The sequence below is a fragment of the Diabrotica virgifera genome, chromosome 7 (assembly GCF_917563875.1).
Source record: "Diabrotica virgifera virgifera chromosome 7, PGI_DIABVI_V3a".
In the NCBI taxonomy this organism is placed as follows: Eukaryota; Metazoa; Arthropoda; class Insecta; order Coleoptera; family Chrysomelidae; genus Diabrotica; species Diabrotica virgifera.
In genome coordinates, this window is record NC_065449.1 from 150101410 (window position 1) to 150121572 (window position 20163).

Genomic DNA, 20163 nt, shown 5'->3' on the forward strand with positions numbered 1-20163 from the left:
TTGGCTTATTAACAAATATAATATCTCGGGAAATATTAAATCAAATTAAATCATGAAAACGGCATTGGAAAAAAAGTGTGTGGTTCCTGAGATACAACCGGTCAAAGTTGACCGGCATTTACGACAAAGATATAAATAGGATCATAATTTCGTAAAGGTTGTCTTTGTTAAGATTCAGAGGCCTTTCAATTAAAAAAAAATTTCCAAAACTATCATGGGCTCACAATTACAAAGAGCTTATTCCTAATATGATTGGAAGCTTCATAGTCATGGGTTGCAGGATGTCTCTTAAAGTACACATGCTACATGCTCACTTGGATCAGTTTAAAGACAACTTGGGTGCATATTCAGAAGAGCATATGGAATGTCTTTACCAAGATGTAATGAACTTTGATCAACGGTATCGAGGAGAGTATAATGAAAACATGATGGTAACTACGTTTGTGGGCTCCCACGAGACGGCCCTTGTTTACACAATAAAAATACCAAAACTGTTGATATTTTAAAGTTTTATTTGTATTGTTTTTTGTATTTATGGGTTTTATATATACCGTTCTTTTATAATTAGAGTTAAAAATATATAATTCAAAATTTGTTTACTTTTAAAAATAATTTAAATTAAAGAATAGTGCTTTTTCATAAAATTTGAAATGTCGTTCTGGTAAGTAGGTACAAAAGCAAAACTTTATTAGATAAAAATATTTTTTCTGTCTTTAGTTAGGCATAGGTAAGTAATCAAAATCAGAGGTACAGAACTCAGACTCAAAATACCTGTTGACCAGTGTTATTTATAATTATTGATTATTATTATACAGAGTGAGTTTCATGTATGGAAACCCTCAATTATCTCGGAAACGGCTTGGACTATTTTTATAGATTTGGGTGGGTAAGGGTATTCTAATGCGGCCGATATTATAGTCGTAATTACACTGATGTCAGATCTTACGTTTTTCTGGAAATCTAATGAACTTTCTTATTTCATATGGAACACCCTGTATATTTTTTGCGTTTTGTAGTCTCTAAGATATACTGATTTTTCATATAATATTCCCTATACATAAGAAGAACTATGATTTTTCTATAAAAAGGCACTGTACCTATCTAATGTACTTTACAGAATTGAAATTGGACTATTTAAGCGGCCTCAGGAATATTTTAAACTTATAAACAATTTTTTGGCTTATAAACAAATAGAATATCTCGGGAAATATTAAATCAAATTAAATCATGAAAACGGCATTGGAAAAAAAGCGGCAGAAAGCTTCTTTTAAAGGAAAAAACGTTTAATTGTGATGAGTGGTTCCTGAGATACAACCGGTCAAAGTTGACCGGCATTTACGGCAAATATATAAACAATAGGATCATAATTTTCAAACCATCACCTTTTTATTTTTGTCCTCTTTCTCCACACCAATTTTCATATCTTTAAAATACTCATAACATATATTATTAAAATAAAAACTAACGATATTACGAGTGAAAATTGCCAAAAATAGCAAAATTTCAATCAAAAATTAGGTTGTAGAAAATGTAATCTCAGCAAAATCGGTAAGTATACGTTAAAAAAATGCATTTTCTCGTCTTCTAAAGGAGCAATTTTCTTCATTCTTTTTTTGTTCCCAAGTAACTCGAGTAGAGCCATCTAACTAACGCATTACTAAATGTCAAAGTTGCTTTTGTTTTGTTATAATAAATTAATTTATTTATTATAACAAAATGTTTTAATTTGATAAATAAAGATTGTTTAAAGAATTATACAGCTTTCAAATGAGAAATATTTGTGTTTTTAATGTTAAAAGGTACACTTCTAGTAAGTTTATCTAAAAAATGTCTACAACTGGAAAAACATGTAGTTTTCTTTTTTTATAAATAAATTAATCTATTATAACAAAACAAAATCAAGTTTGACATTTAATAATGCGTTAGTTAGATGGCTCTACTCGAGTTACTTGGGAACAAAAAAAGAATGAAGAAAATTGCTCCATGGGAAGCCGAGAAAATGCATTTTTTTAACGTATACCAATTTTTGAGATTACATTTTCTAAAAACCTAATTTTTGATTGGAATTTTGCTATTTTTGGCAATTTTCACTCGTGATATCGATAGTTTTTATTATAATAATATATGTTATGAGTATTTTAAAGATATGAAACTTAGTGTGGAGATTGAGGACAAAAATAAAAAGGTGATGGTTTGAAAATTATGATCCTATTGTTTATATCTGTCTCTGTAACAAAGGTTTCTGTCTATTACCAGAGGCGTACGACTGGGGAAAGTGAATGGTTGACCCTTTCCAAATTCTACGCCACTGGCGGAATTGCTATTTTAGTTCAATTTTTGGATTCTCCAATACTTTCTATGTAAATCACATACTCTTCATTCGTAACGATAAAGTCATTAGTTTTCGAGATCTTTAAAGTTAAAAATGAAACGGCACGGTTATTTTGATTAATTTATTGTGTCGCTTCATTTTTAATTTCAAATATCTCGAAAACTAATCATTTATCGTTACGAATGAAGAGTATATTATTTACATAAAAAGTAATAAAAAATCAAAAAATTACACTAAAATAGCAATTTTGTCAGTGGCGTAGAATTTGTGAAGGGTCAACCAGCCACTATCCCCTGTCGTACGCCTCTGGTAGTAGCTAGAAACATTTATTTATCTTAATTTAGTAGGGTGTACAGTACCTACACTTTCTGCCAAGTATGATAAGGATATGCCAAATAGTTTTTAAGTACAGGGTACAAATAATTTTTAAATTTTAACCATATGAATCATATCATAAATTAATCAGAATAAGTGTGCCGTTTCATATTCAACTTCAAATATCTCGAAAACTAATGACTTTATCGATACCAATGAGAAGTATATTATTTACGTAGAAAGTATGGTAAAATCTAAAAATGGCACTAAAGTAGTAATTTCTCCAGTGGCGTAGAATTTGAGAGGGGTCAACCATTCACTATCCCCTGTCGTACGCCTCTGGTAGTAGCTAGAAACGCTTGTTTATCATAATTTAGTAGGGTGTATAGTAGTCGCACTTTCTGCCAAGTATGAAAAGGATACGTCGAATAGTTTCAAAATGTTGAGCAAAAATAGATTTTAACTTTTTAGATAAAACACCCTGTAACTCAGTAAGGAACCACATTTTATTTAAGTGTTTTAGGTTAAATATTCGTATTTTGTGCTAAGGTTTCTCCAGTTCCTATGTGGACAATTATTAATGAAACACCCTGTATAATTTTTCTTCTTACGAGGAAACAGTAGCGATCAACAGGTAGCAAAAACGCGTTCCAATATATTAATATGTTGAAATTACTCTGTAATTAAATACAATATTAAAAAAACGAGCCTGTACCGCCATTAAGAAGAACAAAATAATACACTTTCTTCAAATAAACTTTTTTATCCGATGCCTAGATTTTGTGTCATTTTGGAACTAAGTACTAAAATTTTTTATTTCATTAGTAGTTCCAAAATGACACAAAATCTAGGCATCGGATAAAAAAGTTTATTTGAAGAAAGTGTATTATTTTGTTCTTCTTAATGGCGGTACAGGCTCGTTTTTATAATATTGTATTTAATTACAGAGTAATTTCAACATATTAATATATTTTTCAAATTGGGCTCTGTACCGCCATTCTTTATTATATTACGAATACGTGTGCCAAATATCTCGAAAAAATATTCAAAATTACAGCCGCAATCTTGGAACGCGTTTTCGCTACCTGTTGATCGCTACTGTTTCACCTTAAATGAAAATAAGTATGAAATGTACGTCAATTTGACAATTTCAATTGGCAATATGAATTATTTAAGGCTATGGGTACATAATTCGCAAATATTTTACGTGTATCCCTACTTTTTCTGTCTTTACACGGCAAATTACGTGTAGTAAAATTCACACTGGTATGGATATGTAAACATTACTAGAATGTCATTCTACTTGAAAATGTCATCATTAATTTAAAGAGATGGGTTTTGAATGTTCTTGGATAACTGTTATTTTTATAATTGCAAATTATTAATTCAGTTAATAAATGTGATAATTTTTTCACTAACTATGTATTCAGAGATTGTAATAATTTATTTGTACAACAAAGACTAATACTTAATCGAGAAAAGAGGAAAAGTGTTAGTGATTTTTTAATAATATATTGTTATGGAACGCTTACAATTTTGAACATCTTTAACAACAAAATACTTGGATCACAGAATATATTATCCTGATGTATTCTCTGCTTGGATCTTCCACAAATAATACAAAATAAATAACTTTTTATTAAGTTCACATCTTAAATCAATTATTTATCAAATACACTATATATCAATAATATTTAATCAATAACTCAACATATTCCCGATACAATGTCAAATATTTATAATTGTCACTGATTTTCAGTGTCTGACTGACAATATATGCTGACAATATTATATTCGGCTGAGTGCGTTGTAAGACAAAGATAGATTTGGAAAATATTACCACGGCATTGTGTTCATTTTTTTCGAATCCTGAAAAAACCAATAAATATTTTTGAAAAATTTAAACGCAGAATGAAAGACTAAATTATTACCGAGGGCCGAAAGTCCCTTAGAATAAATAAAAAGTTTATTTTGAATGATATATTTGAAATTAAAAATCACACTAAATTTTCTCTTAGTTTTTCACCCCTGTAACTTATTAAAATAAACATTATAGCAGTTCTCAGGGACTGTCGGCCCTCGCTAATAACGTAATCTTTCATTCTGCGTTTAAATTTTTCAAAAATACTTATTAGTTTTCTCAGGATTCGAAAAAAATGAATCCCCATTTGAATAGCATTGCAGCCGAAAATACGTACCGATCCTCTTAAGAAAGTTGCATTAAGTGCGTTCGCGGGAGCCTGTCGGCGACAAATTAGCAGCAAAACGCATGCGCACTTTAAAATGATATCAATAATATCGTTAATAGATAAATATACAAGGTATATTTGCCTAGTATAATTTAATAATTAGTTATTAATATTAATTTAAAAGTAAATATACCTTGTATATTTATCTATTAACGGTATTATTTATATTAAGTGAGGTTAGAAATTGTCGGCGACAATTTGTCAACTGTACCCGCGAACGCACCTAATTTATTTCTCCGCTATTCGCGCACGATCGTTTCGCGTATCCCTTCCCAGCACTTGCACACCGCGAATAATGTGAATGTTCCCACGAGGATTCTGCCAAGGGTGAGGCTTGGGAGAAGAGGCTTTGAGTCCGTCAGATTTTGATATTAGAGCGTGTTGAAAAAGTTGTAGTATTACTCTGGGCTAATTAGCAAAATACAAGGAAAAGTTATTTACCAGCAATTTTATTGCTGGAATCGAATCTTATGATCGTATACATTAATAATATAGGTATGCAAAGTCCGCAGATAGTGTACTACTTTTTTATAAACAAAATGGCGCGCGAAAATCGTGTTTTTTTTCAATTTTTGCTCTATAACTCCAAAGATTTTAACTTTACACCAAAAATACCCAAATAAAAATTCACCGTAATAAAATTCTGCATAGAGACGTGGTTTTCCCGATTTACTTCGACGAAAATTTTCCCCGGAAAATGCGGATTTTTCCAACAAAATCTTTAATTTTCAACTAAAATTTTAGATAAGTAATTGTTTATCAATAATTAAATAACTTGGTAATATAAAAGCTCTTTTCGTATAGATTATAATTCAAGAATCTGATGGAAATTGAATGAACAGTTTAGCAACAATTGAATTGTTAATTGTTACAGTCGGAAAAATGAAAGTAATAATTATTGTTACATGTACTTGCACTGGACAATTTTCTTTGTGACATGGTGACAGGAAAATACAGCGTGGTCAGGTTCTATTGGTCAGAATCTCCTATGAATGAAATAATCGTTATAATCGTATAAATTAACATTACATTACATAGTTTAAGACCCCACCCTTAAACGTTGATAACTATCACTGTGACAGTAGAATTTTATAAAATACTCATGTCACAGACGTCTAAAGGTGGGAAATTATGTAATATAATGTTAATTATTTATACGTTTATAACGATAATTTCCACCTCCACTAGTTTCATCTCTTTTTGTTTCGCAATGTATTATGTTTTCCATCTTTTGTGTTATTTTGCCGGTTATTAGCTCGCTCATCACTGTATATGTATTTATTTGTCAGATGTCCCTATTTTCGGAAAATACAATAGGAAAGGAATAATAACAATAAATAATAATTATTATCAATAATATAAACAAAAGCTATAGACAAAAATATTAATCGTTATGGTCAACATTGTCTTGAATTGGGTTGTGATAGGTGATGATGAAGTTAATTTTGTTTAAATGAGCGATGCCTTTTTGCCATGGCATCCAATTTGCTATTTTTATTTGGAATTAACTAATTTAAAATACATTTATTCTCACCATTAGGATTTCCACTTTAGAAACAATTCTCACAATACAAAAAATTCTCACAAAAAATTCTTCTAATTAATTTTATCAGAGTCATATTGACAACTCATACAAATTTGAAATAAGTAGTAACCCTATTGGGACCGTGCAAGTACGGAAAAGCGACACCTATTTCTACGCTCTGCACTTTTATTCGCAATTTTGATTATATTGGCCAATCATATGGTCCTGGTTACTGGATAATTGTCAAGGCCATAGTCCAAAAAAAATAAGAAGAAGAAAAAATAAAATTTAGGTTATGTTATTTAAACGTAAACAATTGTATGTAGTAAATAAAATTAGTTATTAAAATGCAGTACTGCAAGCAAAATACAATTAATTAAATTTACCTTTATATAATAATTGCATATCATATCAATACTGTGGAGCAATATACAGGGTGTTTCATTAATAATTGTCCATATAGGAACTGGAGAAACCTTAGCACAAAATACGAAGATTTAACCTAAAACACTTAAATAAAATGTGGTTCCTTACTGAGTTACAGGGTGTTTTATCTAAAAATTTAAAAATTATTTTTGCTTAGCATTTTAAAACTATTCGACGTATAATTTTCATACTTGGCAGGAAGTATAGGTACTGTACAAACTACTAAATTATGCTTTAAAATTGAAAATATTTCTGAATATATTAAATAAAAACAATAATTGGGGTCAAAATTTATTCCCCTTGGTCATCCGAAGGTTAAAACATACAATATTCTACCTAGTCGGCTATGACACTAAGGGGTGTAGAGCTAGTTCGCGTCCGTAGTAGAATACTACACGTGCACCCTGGGTAACGCTAAATGAACTAGCAAATACTGGCGGTCAGATAATCTTAGGATCTCCTGACCAGAGACACATTACAATGCCGATAAACGTTATCAAAAGGCAAATTACCAAAAATACACAAGGTCCTTCTCAGGACCCAACAACTAGAAAACTCGGACCGATAATCCGAATTTGTCACTTAAATGTAGAAGGCATAAGCTATTCAAAGAGCCAGTACTTATCAAAATTTTTAAAACATAACGACATCGATCTGGTCGCTTTACAGGAAACACACTGCGAAACGGAAGAACAACTGCGAAAAAGGGAAAAATACCTGGTTTCGAACTGCTGGGTGCCACGTACCATCGATCATATGGCACAGCAACGTACGTTAAACAAAACATAGAAAACGCCGTCCTTGTTTCCACGTGTACTAAGGATGAAATTCATAATATTGTTGTAAAAATTGGAAGCATCACCGTCACTAACACCTACAAACCACCAGATATATCCTGGCCAGCTCAAATCATTCACACACATCCTCACCCGTCACTATACGTGGGGGACTACAACAGTCACCATGAACAGTGGAAATATAAACAATGCAACAACAATGGGAACGCACTAGTAAAATGGGCGGAGGACGAACATCTCTTACTTAAGTTTGATGCTAAAGACCGACCTACATTTATGTCAGCAGCATGGAAAAAGGGGTACAACCCTGATCTATGTTTTGTCTCTACTAATAGGAGCGGGCAACCTCTATCAGTCTCACGAAAAGTAATGGACGACTTTCCACACAGTCAACACCGCCCAGTAATCATAGAGGCAGGAACCCAAATTCCTATAATCACATCCATCCCTCGCCCACGGTGGAATCTGAAGAAAGCTAAGTGGAGTAGGTTTTCTACAGAACTGGACAAGACTCTAGGATGGATACCCCAAACCGGCAGAAATTACAAAAGATTCGCTGGAGCCGTAATAAACACGGCCAAAAAGCATATACCAAGAGGCTATCGAAAAGAATACATTCCCGGTTGGTCCCATAATAGTGAAGAACTGTACCAAAATTTCCTTGAAAGTGGCGATCAAGAAATAGCAGATGAACTGCTCCATAGCCTAGATGCGGCGAGACAACAAAAATGGACCAAAACTGTAGAAAGTCTTAATTTTCAAACATCAAGCAGGCAAGCGTGGACACTATTAAGAAAATTAGGAAGCGGAACTCCTATAACAAGGAACAAAAGAACAATTAACCCAAACACTATTGCCTCACATCTGGTATCAACATCTAGAGCACCGAAAGACAAGCCACATACAACCAAGGTAAAACGAGAGCTCAAAATTTTAAAATTCCAATCTACAGACACCGAATACTCCCGCCCTTTCACTTCCGAAGAAGTCACTATTGCTCTCAAGGATGTAAAGCCAGGTAAAGCCCCAGGTTTTGACAATATTCATCCCGAATTCTTAATTAACTGCGGCAAATATGCGAGAGAATGGATAGCCCAATTTTTCACGGACATTATGAAGACCGGTATCATATCACAGGAACTCAAACGCTCGAAGGTCATTGCCATATTAAAACCAGGGAAACCTAATGATAACAACCCTAAGAATTACAGACCAATAGCCCTACTATCGGTTCCGTTTAAGCTTCTAGAGCGCCTTATCTACAATAGAATTATCACAAAGCTGCTTGAAACAATACCGGTTGATCAGGCAGGTTTCCGACCCAAAAGAAGCTGCGCAGATCAGGTTCTTTCACTTACCACATTTATCGAGGCAGGGTTCCAGCGAAAACTTAAAACTGCAGCCGCATTCATAGACCTAACAGCGGCCTACGATACAGTCTGGAGAGAAGGCATGATATACAAGCTCCTCCGTACAATCCCCTGTAAATCCACCGCTCGAATAATCAACAGCATGCTAGCCGACAGAACGATTCAAGTCGTCATGGGATCTGACATCAGCACCCCAAGGAAACTGAAGAATGGACTGCCTCAGGGATCTGTCCTGGCTCCTCTTCTTTTTAGCCTATACATCTCATGATATACCAGAAACCAGATCAAGAAAGTTTGGTTACGCCGATGACTGGGTCCTTGCAACAAGGTGTAAGTCATTTGAAGAAACAGAAGAAATCCTCACGGCGGACTTACACATAGTGGGAAAATATTTCCGTAAATGGAGGCTCCAACCAAACGCTACGAAAACAGAGGTTTCCAGTTTCCACCTAAATAACAAGCTTGAAGGAAGAATACTCAATATTCAATTCGAAAACACCGCACTCGCCTACAATAAAACACCAAAGTACCTTGGGGTGACTCTTGACAGAACCCTATCATGCAAGGAACATCTGACAAAAACAGCGGAAAAACTTAAATCCAGAAACAACATCATCCAGAAGCTGTGCGGCACAACATAAGGAGCATCGGCTTCCACCTTGCGATCATCTGCCTTGGGCCTAGTCTTCTCAACTGCGGAATACTGCTCTTCAGCATGGCTTAACAGCCCACATATACACAAAGTAGATGTCCAATTGAATAATACAATGAGAATGATTGCTGGAGTTATCAAATCCACCCCTACGCAATGGCTCCCAGTACTGAGCCACATTCCACCACCCAAACTACGACGCATACACGCACTCACTAGTGAGTACAGAAAGATAGTAGATAACGAGAACCTGCCAATCCATCAAGATATAGATACCGCCAACGGTAACCGTCTACGCTCCAGACGACCACCAATAAAAACAGCAAAGGTTGCTGTGGAGGGTGAGTTCAATTTAACGACAACATGGACTCGAGAATGGATGGAACAACAAAATAGCAACTTACCCTGCATCACACAAAAACCACCAGGCTTTGACTTACCATGCAACACATGGTCTATGCTGAACCGAATCAGAACCCAACACGGCAGATGTGGTTACATAATGCGCAAATGGGGTAAACGACCATCCCCACTCTGTGACTGTGGACAACCACAAACCATCTATCACATCACAGAACAGTGTCCCACAAGATTATATCATGGCAGGTCAGAGGATTTCCTGATGGCGACTCCAGAGTCGATAGACTATGTAAATAAGTTAGATGTGCGTTTGTGAACCTATGTATTGTCTTATACAAAATATATGTAAATGTAAATGTGTCAGGTGCCATACGCTAAATAAATATGACACTAAATTTGCTTAAAAATGTGACATTATACTATTTTTATACTTCCAGTTGCTTTGTTACCATTACTAATATGAATTTTTCTAATGAAGAACTGATTAATAAGATTTTTGTGCTAGTGGAGTATAACAACAATGTGCTACTAGCAATAAGAATTTTTCATCAGAAATTCCCTGATAGACGACCACCAAGAAGAGAAACATTTGAAAATATACTAGAACGGTTTCAACGGACTGGACACTTAGATTATGATAAATATGATTGAACAAAAACTATTGTAAATGAAGAAAACAGGAATTAAATGTAATCCTTAGTGTCACTGAGGATCTGCATATTAGTACAATTGTTCAACTAAGTATCTAGTCTATTGAAACCGCTTATTATCAGGGATTTGCTGATGATAATTGCAAGTAGCTCATTTTTGTTATACGCTCTGAGCTTCGCTGGTGTCGCTCCTAGCGGATTACTAATTCAACTTTCACCGGTAATTTTTAAATTTATTATTTAATTGTTATCGCTTAATATCTACAACGCAAAAAAGTAATTAAATTGTAATCGATTTTTTTAAGAATTTCCTAATCATTTTAACGTTCTATTAATGAAATTTTAATTTCTTACTTCGGATACTTTACCAATTATCGTGTAGATGGCGCTTAGATTAATTTATAATTACATATTACGAAATATTAAAAAAAATGAAATTCCGTATTTAAAACGTAAGTATATTTAAGGTAAAAATATACACCACAGCTTTGACCAACTAATACTATTTCCTATTAATGTTTTTAATTTCAATGTTTTAAATTAATCACTTTGACATTTATGTCAAAGTTCCAGTAAAAACTTATAAACTTGTCACTACTGGCGCTCGCGAAATTTTAAATATCCCCTCTACCTACGAGCTCACAGCGTATACTCTCCTGTTAGAGTACAATAAAGTGTGTGAACAAACCTTTAGAGTGTTGTGTTGGTAACAGTGAATGACAAGTTCCTTTTCTTTGTAGTAACTGTCATGTCATCTAATGTAAAATGGAAGTTGTAGCACATGTTTAAATGTTGAATAAAGAAGTTAAATAATTCACTGCGAAGTATTAATTACAAGATTACCTGAGGAACAAACTCAGAAACAGATTATGGGATCCCAGACACAAAAATTTGGGATCAAAAAGTAAGTGTGAAATATAAAATGGCTAGTAATGCAATTGTGAACGTTCCTCAGCTGACAAATGCTACAAATTTTAATAATTGGAAATTCAGAGTAAATATACTACTGGAAGAAAGGCAATTATCAGATGTATTGGAGAAAACAGAGCAAGACTACAGCGAAACAAGAGAGAAAGCAGAGTTCAAACTAAAAGATTCTAAAGGTAGAAGCATCATAGTACAATGTTTAACAGACAAACACTTGGATTTAGTTAAGGATGCAAAAACTACAAAAGAAATGATTATAGCCCTGGAAAATATATTCGGGAGAAAAAGTGTATTTACAAAATTAACATTGAAACGTAAATTGTTAACATTGAAGCTGAATAGAAATGAAAAATTAGAAGATCACTTTCTGTTGTTTGATACCCTTATTACGAGATTTAGAAAATGCTGGTTCAAAACTAGAAGAAGACAAAGTATGCCATTTATAACTATCGTTAAACGAAGAATATGAATCGGTCATCACAGCTATAGAAACGATTAACACAAGTATTACAATGGACTTCGTAAAATCCAGACTATTAGATGAAGAAATGAAAATTAAATCAAAACAAGGTAAACCATCTAATGTTAATGAAATGTCATTCCAAGCCAATCAGCCAATAATTTGTTATCAATGTCACAAACCAGGACATAAGATATCCGAATGTCGCCAATTCAAAAGTGGGTATAAAGGTCACAATCCAAGAGGCAACTTTCAAGGGCATTCAAGAGGTAAATATAGACAAAGTGGTACAAATTGTAGTAGACAAGATGCTGGTCAGCAATCACAGGCAAATCAAGCAAATGATTTAGCTTTCATCGCATTAAGTGGTGTAACTGCAGCGTGTGACATTGCAACTCGCAATGCACAGGTATTCATTCTAGATTCTGGATGTACACAATATATGGTAATGGAAGAAGTGGTTGAATACATGGTAGATATAAACCAAATCGACAAAGTTAAAATTAGGACTGCAAAGAATGGTGAGGTATTAATAGCAAATAAGTTAGGTACAGTAAAAGCTACATGCCAAGGAAGAGATATTACAATAGAAGCACTTATTGTTAAAGGTATATCACATAACCTCATTTCGGTATCTAAATTATTAGAAAAAGGTTTTAAAGTAACATTTGTTAATGATATTAATGGTAAAAGACAAGCTATTATAAATAAAAATAGATCAAAATTTCAATGTGAAATGTTAAGTAATTTATTTTGTTTAAAAGTAGATTTTGTTAATAATAAATATTATTATAATGAGACAAGTCATGTAGTAAACTATGTAAATGAGACTATAGATGATAATTTATGGCATAGAAGGTTAGGGCATATAAATAGACACGATTTAAAGATATTAGGACTGCCTTATAGTTCACAAATTTGTAAAGATTGTATGGAAGGTAAAAGTACTCGTAAACCATTTTATAAATGTTATAAGTAAACAACAAAAATTGGTCAGTTAATACACTCAGATATTTCAGGTCCAGTAACTACACCAACATCTGAAGGTTATAAATATTTTCAAGTATTAATAGATGATTATTCACATTTTTTAGTAGTAAGATTATTAAAAAATAAACATGAAGCTGATCAAAACATTATTCAGTTTATTAAATTAATTAAAACTTAGCATAATTTAAAAGCGCAAAGAATTAGAGTTGATAATGGTGGAGAATTTACATCTAATGCGCTTAAAGATTTTTGTAAAAATAAAGGTATTAAGGTGGAATATACAATGCCATATACTCCACAAGAAAACAGGACTTCAGAGAGAATGAACAGAAGCTTATTAGACAAAGTTAGGTCAAAATTTGCTGAAACCAATTTACCAAAAGAATTATGGGGGGAAGCTATTCTGTGTTCGGCATATTATGAGCTAAATAGAACACCAACGAAAGCGAATAATGGAGAAACAGCTGCCACAAGATGGTACAATACAAATGACATATCAAAAATGAAAGTATTTGGAAGTAAAGAATGGGCAGTAGTCTTACCAAAACAAAGCAAATTAGAAAGAGCACAGCCGTGCATAATGGTAAGGTATACAGGAGCTGGATATAGATTATGGAATTATGAAACTAATGAAATTTTTTGTTCAAGAGATGTGAGATTTGATGAATCATTAACTACTTATAATGAAATCACTAAAACCAATATGGTGGATGATACAAATAAGAAAGCAATAGAAATACAATATGAAAATGAACTGCGAGGAGGAATAAATGATATAGATGAATATGATATAGAAATTCAAGAAGATAATTTAAATGAATATGAAACAGAATATGTTTTAGAAGATATGGAGCAAAATGCTAGATTAAAAAGGCAAACTAGGTTACCTGCTAAATTCGATGACTATGAAATGGACATAAGCTGTTTGGCCTTACTGAGTGAATTCTCAGATATTCCTTAATCATACTCTCAAGCACAACAAAGTTCAAATTGAAATAATTGGGAAAATGCTATTGATGATGAACTCAATGCTTTAAAAGATAATAATACATGGGAATTGGTAGAAAAACCAGAAAGAGAAAATGTTATTGGAAACAGGTGGGTATTTAGAGTCAAGGATGATGAAAAAGGAAAAGTTTATATAAAGCAAGATTAGTTGCTAGAGGATTTGAACAAATTCATGCTCCAGTTGCAAAACTTTCAACTCTAAGAATTTTATTGGCCATTTGCAATAACTATAATTTGGAATTGGAACAGTTAGATGTTAAAAATGCCTTTTGCTATTATAGTAGCTATAATAGCTATATAATAGCTATTTTGGTCAATTTCAAGACTGTGCAACAGATGAACATTTTAAGCATCTTTTAAGAGTTCTAAAATATCTAAAAACTACTGTTAGTTACAAGTTGTATTTTTACTGTAATTCTGACAACTTGGTAGCTTATACAGACGCCGACTGGGCTAATAATGTTAATGATAGAAAATCCATAAGTGGATACTGTTTTAAAATATTTAGTAATTTAATTTCTTGGAGTTCCAAAAAACAAACATTTGTGACTTTGTCACGCACAGAGTCAGAGTTTGTAGCAGTTTGCATTGCATCATGTGAATTTTTATACATTAGAAACTTGTTATCAGATTTAGAAATTGATATACAATTGCCAGTTTGTTTGTTTGAAGACAACCAAAGCACTATTAAATTACTTCACAACTTTGAGAATAACAAAAGATGCAAACATAGTGATGTTAAACTGCATTTTGTGGTAGACTTAGTAAATATTAACTTGATAAAATTAGAATATATTCCTACAGAGAGTCAGCTAGCAGATGTGTTTACTAAGGCATTAAGTAATGAAAAATTTTGTAGATTTGTGAAAATGTTAAATTTAGTTTGAGTTTTTTATTTCACTACGAAGGTTTCTATTTCTACAGGTTTGAGGGAGGGTGTTAGAGTACACTAAAGTGTGTGAACAAACCTTTAGAGTGTTGTGTTGGTAACAGAGAATGGCAAGTTCCTGTTCTTTGTAGTAACTTTCATGTCACCTAATGTAAAATAGAAGTTGTAGCACATGTTTAAATGTTGAATAAAGAAGTTAAATAATTCACTGCGAAGTATTAATTACAAGATTACCTGAGGAACAAACTCTAACATCTCCTAGCAAAAAGCCATTCTAATCAGTTCCTCATTAGAAAAATTCATATTAGTAATGGTAACAAATCAACTGGAACTATATAAATAGTTTAATGTCAAATGTTTAAGTAAATTTTGGGTCATAGCCAACTAGGAGAATTTTGTATGTTTGATTAATATTTTACGCACCAACAACCTTAACTACGAATGTATTTAGATATCTCATCCAATAAACGGCCACCTAATAAAATTTCACGTAATTTTTGTTGCAATTAATGTTTGGCTTAAAGAAACACGAATAACTTACAAATTGAAGCACTTAGGTATAGGGAATGCTTAAGAAATAAAAAAGTACCATAAAATAGCATTTCATTACAATACTAAAATACACGGTGTTCTATTCAAGAAAACTCAGAAAATACTCATTCCGAGTTTCGACCCACCCTCTAGGTATACTAAAATTAAACATTTCGCTATACTGTTAATGTTTAACAATAGTAGACTATATTAAAAATCGTTTGAACATAAATAGAAAATTTGATGTCAAATCACTACAAGAATATCGCTGCGAAATTAACAAAAAAACGTAATTATCTTTTAAACTACCTCGCATACTATTACAAAACCCTATATTTTAAGAAACGAAACATTGAGGAGAATCCAAAAATGTAAAAATATACAAAGTGTTTCATTTAAAAAACATAAGTTTGTGTCACTCTGCCAATACGGACGCCCCTGTATATTTAAAAATATTTTTAAATTATGGTCCTATCTATTCCCCAACTTTTACCTAAATAACTTTTTTTCGTATCTTTTACGACAAATGAGTAATTGGACTTTGTCACACTAATGCCCCACCCTGTATATGTGCTAAATACATTTCCATATACAGTGATGAGCGCGCTAATAACCGGCAAAATAATTCAAAAGATGGAAAACATAATACATTGTGGAATAAAAAGAGATAAAACTAGTCGAGGTGAAAATTATCGATATAAACGAAAAACTTAACATTACAGTAAAAAGTTTCCCACCTTTAGACGTCTGTGACAGGAGTATTTTATAAAATTATTTTGTCATAGTGACAGTTGTCATACTTCTCCGATACGTCTAAAAGTGAGAAACTATGTAATGTAATGTTTCATCTCTTTTTACTTCACAATGTATTATGTTTTCCATCTTTTGCGTTATTTTGCCGGTTATTAGCGCGCTCATCACTATATAGAAGTATAAGAATGGTACTACAGTGAAAACCGGTGAATTGGGATACACAGCATCTCAGTAAACATCATATTAAAAATAAACCTTTTAATAATTAAATGCCAGTGGTAATGTTTGTTTTTAATAAATACGATTAACCTAGTTTTTGCATCGATGCATGCTAGTATTTGATACAAGGTCGAGTTGCAATAATATTCAGTGGGTGTTTATTAACAGTCAGCACTTTTGAATCACGTTCACCTTGGCTTACCAAAACAGTAAATAAACAATAACCGACTTTAATTATATTTTTACGAGAACAGATAAATCAATTAGCGGTTGAGATTCCAGGGGGTAACATCGATTTTAAGTAAATACTATACCACCAGTTACTTTCTGTGATATATTTAACGTGTAAATAAATGCCTTAACAACGAACGATATTTACTACATCAACCCTCATAGTCGGGGTAACCACCCCTAAGTATCCAGGGTGGCTCAGAAGTCAGGAGCCACCATATGGCGATCCAAGACCAGGGAAGAACTCAGGACTGGTAAACTGGGACGAGTATGGAGAAACACGTCAATGTTCTTGCACCTCGACCACCCTAGATAGCAGCGGGGTGACCACATAAAAAGGATGGAGACATCAGACCCGAGACGGAGCTGAGGTATGGAAAATGGAACTTGGTATGGAGATGGAACATCGTGGGACAATGGACAATGCTATGGGACGTGCAGCGAGGACTTTTTGGTGATACGAACACAGACGTTGGTAAGTCCATATTAGCTATTTTTATGGTATTTCCTGATTCGTATAAAGTCTAAAGTAATATTAACGTAATTATAATTTAAGACGCACATTACCTTTTAAGTTTTACCTACTTTTACTTAATTATTCTATTTTAATTTCCTTATGATACCAATATTTACCAAAATATACAGAATTTTTTTTAACCCTGATATTAGTTATTATAGGACGTAATGATACATTTTTATTTGATACTGATTTTTATATGATTTTTTTATATATTTACCAACATATTTTATCTTTGCTGATTCTTATCCATTTATTATTGGACTACTGATTTTTATTACATTTTTATTGGTCTACTGCTTTTAATGGTGATTTATATTGAGTGATATACTGATTTTTTTTTATGGCAATTTACTATATTTTTTACTATTTTTGACATAATATTTTTCATATATATATATTTACTATACCTCGTAAGACTGTCAAATGTATGCGTTCGTTACGGGTACAGGAATAAGAAAATTATGAATAAATGAGTAGCAACAAAGTTACTTGGGAAGATTTCATCAAAATAGTTGAGGAGATTACGCAAGAAGTAACAAGACAAAGTAGAAGGGTCTTGAAGAAGAAAGTACCTAAATCTAAGGATATACAAGAAGAAGTAACGACACAGCTAATTAAATTGTATAACAAATTCACACATTTAACGAAGAAAAATTGGGAAGCGCTATCGGACAAACAAAGAGAAGCGTGCAACAAATATTTCGGAAAAATAAGAGACAAAGTTATACGCTCATTTCAAGCTGTAAACTTAAGGACAGTAGTTCCAAGTTCAATACACCAACTAATCGACAAGGAAATAGAGGAAGAACAAAGCGACGAAGAATTAGAAGAGGAAAAAAGTGACGAGGAGATAGAAAAAAAATTGACGAGGAAATAAAAGAGGGAAAAAGCGACATAAAACAAGATATAAAAATATTAAACATGGCTCTGACAATCAAGGAATTTTTGAATATTGCAAGTAAGGTATTGCCCAACGAGTTTGATGGAAGCGCAGGGAAACTACAACCATTTTTAGACGCATTAGAGTTACTTGGAAAAATAGCAGAAGGACATGAAGAAACAGCAATAACATTAATAAAAACAATATTGACTAATAAGGCTAGAAACCTGATAACCACAGAGGATACGATCCCACTTATAGCAGCGGCACTGAAGAAGGAATTAAGAGGTGACAATCCGAAAACGATAATAGACAAGTTAGCAAAGAAAAGGCAAGGAAACAAAGATGCAGCAGTGTACGCATCCGAAGTAGAGGAATTAGCGGAACAGTTAAAGGTAGCATACATAGCGGAAGGAATGCCATTGGAGCTAGCGAAAAAATACACAACGGAAACCGTTGTAGCAACAATGAAGCGAAACGTTAATACGGATAGAGCAAAGTTAATACTGGAGGCAGGTAATTTCACAACACCGCAAGTAGTAGTATCTAAATTTTTATCGATTGATACGACAGAGGAGAACACACAGGGAAGAGTGTTCAATTATAGGACGAATTATGAAAATAGGAGAGGACAACAGCAATACCGAAGAGGATACCATAACAAATACGACAGAGGAAGAAGAAATAACTTCGGACAACGGAACGAAGGAGAAGAAACAGGAAACCAACGGAATTATTCCAACAGAGGATATAGACAATTCAACAACCAAACATACAGAGGAAACCAGAGAGGAGGACGAAACAGAAACGTAAGGCTACTTGAGTTAGAAGACAGCCAAGAGGAACCAGAAAACCAGCAGTTGGGGTTTTGAATGAACGAAACAAGGAAAGTACACAGTCAGAAGTGGAGTATAATATTTACAACTTCGACTTAAACCTAACGAATTTTGTATGAATGAAAACAGGAATCCTAGAAAACACAAATACCTTTATCATAGACACAGGAGCTGATATTTCAATACTGAAATGTTCACAAGATTTTATGAAGGAACATGTGAAACCGAACACAAAAGCGAAAATAAAAGGAGTAACTAAAGGAGAATTACAAACAATGGGAGAAGTTGAAACAACGCTAGAAGTAAAAGGATCTCGATTTGAGCATATCTTTCAGTTAGTGGAACCTAGCTTTCCTATTCCAACCGACGGAATCATTGGGAGAGACTTTATTTCAAACTTTCAATGCACACTAGACTACGCTAACCTTAAAATGCACATTAAAGAGGACAACGATTGTTACATTAGTACAAACATTTTGGATAATATAGATAATGACACGATAATAATACCGCCTAGATGTGAAATTTACAGAGTCGTAAAAATTTTTCAAACGCTGAAGAACGACAGGATAGTGGAACAGCAAGAAATACAACCAGGAATATTCATAGCGAGAGCAATTATTTCAAGTAATAATCCGTACATCAAAATTTTGAACACAACCTACGAAACAGTAAAAGTAGAGACAAACGAAATCAAAACATTAGACATTAAATTATTCAACATATATAGACTGATCAACGACAGCAAGGATAGGAAAAAGGAATTAAGGGAATCATTGAAGTTAGACATTCCAGAATACATACGCGATAAGTTAGTATCTTTATGTGAAGATTATTCAGATATATTCGCCCTAAGGCATGACATGCTAACATGTAACAACTTCTACGAGCAGAAACTGAGAGTTAAAGACCAAACTCCGGTATACATTAAAAACTATAGGACACCTCATGCACAAACAGAGGAATTAAACCGGCAAGTACAAAAGCTGAGAGACCAAGGGATAATAGAACCGTCTACATCAGAATACAACAGCCCAGTAGTACTGGTACCGAAAAAGGCGATAGATGGAAATAAAGCATGGAGATTATGCATAGATTTTAGACAACTGAACAAGAAAATAGTCACAGACAAATTTCCTTTACCAAGAATAGACTCGATATTAGATCAACTAGGAAGAGCAAAATGGTTTTCAGTTATAGACTTAATGTCAGGTTTTCATCAGATACCATTAGAAAAATCATC

General features: G+C 33.1%; 1 protein-coding gene across 4 annotated transcripts in view; it reads right to left on the reverse strand.

Moving 5' to 3' along the window:
• Positions 1-20163, reverse strand: part of LOC126888291 (gastrula zinc finger protein XlCGF57.1-like) — a 163548-nt gene that overhangs the window by 98986 nt on the left and 44399 nt on the right. The window lies entirely within an intron of this gene.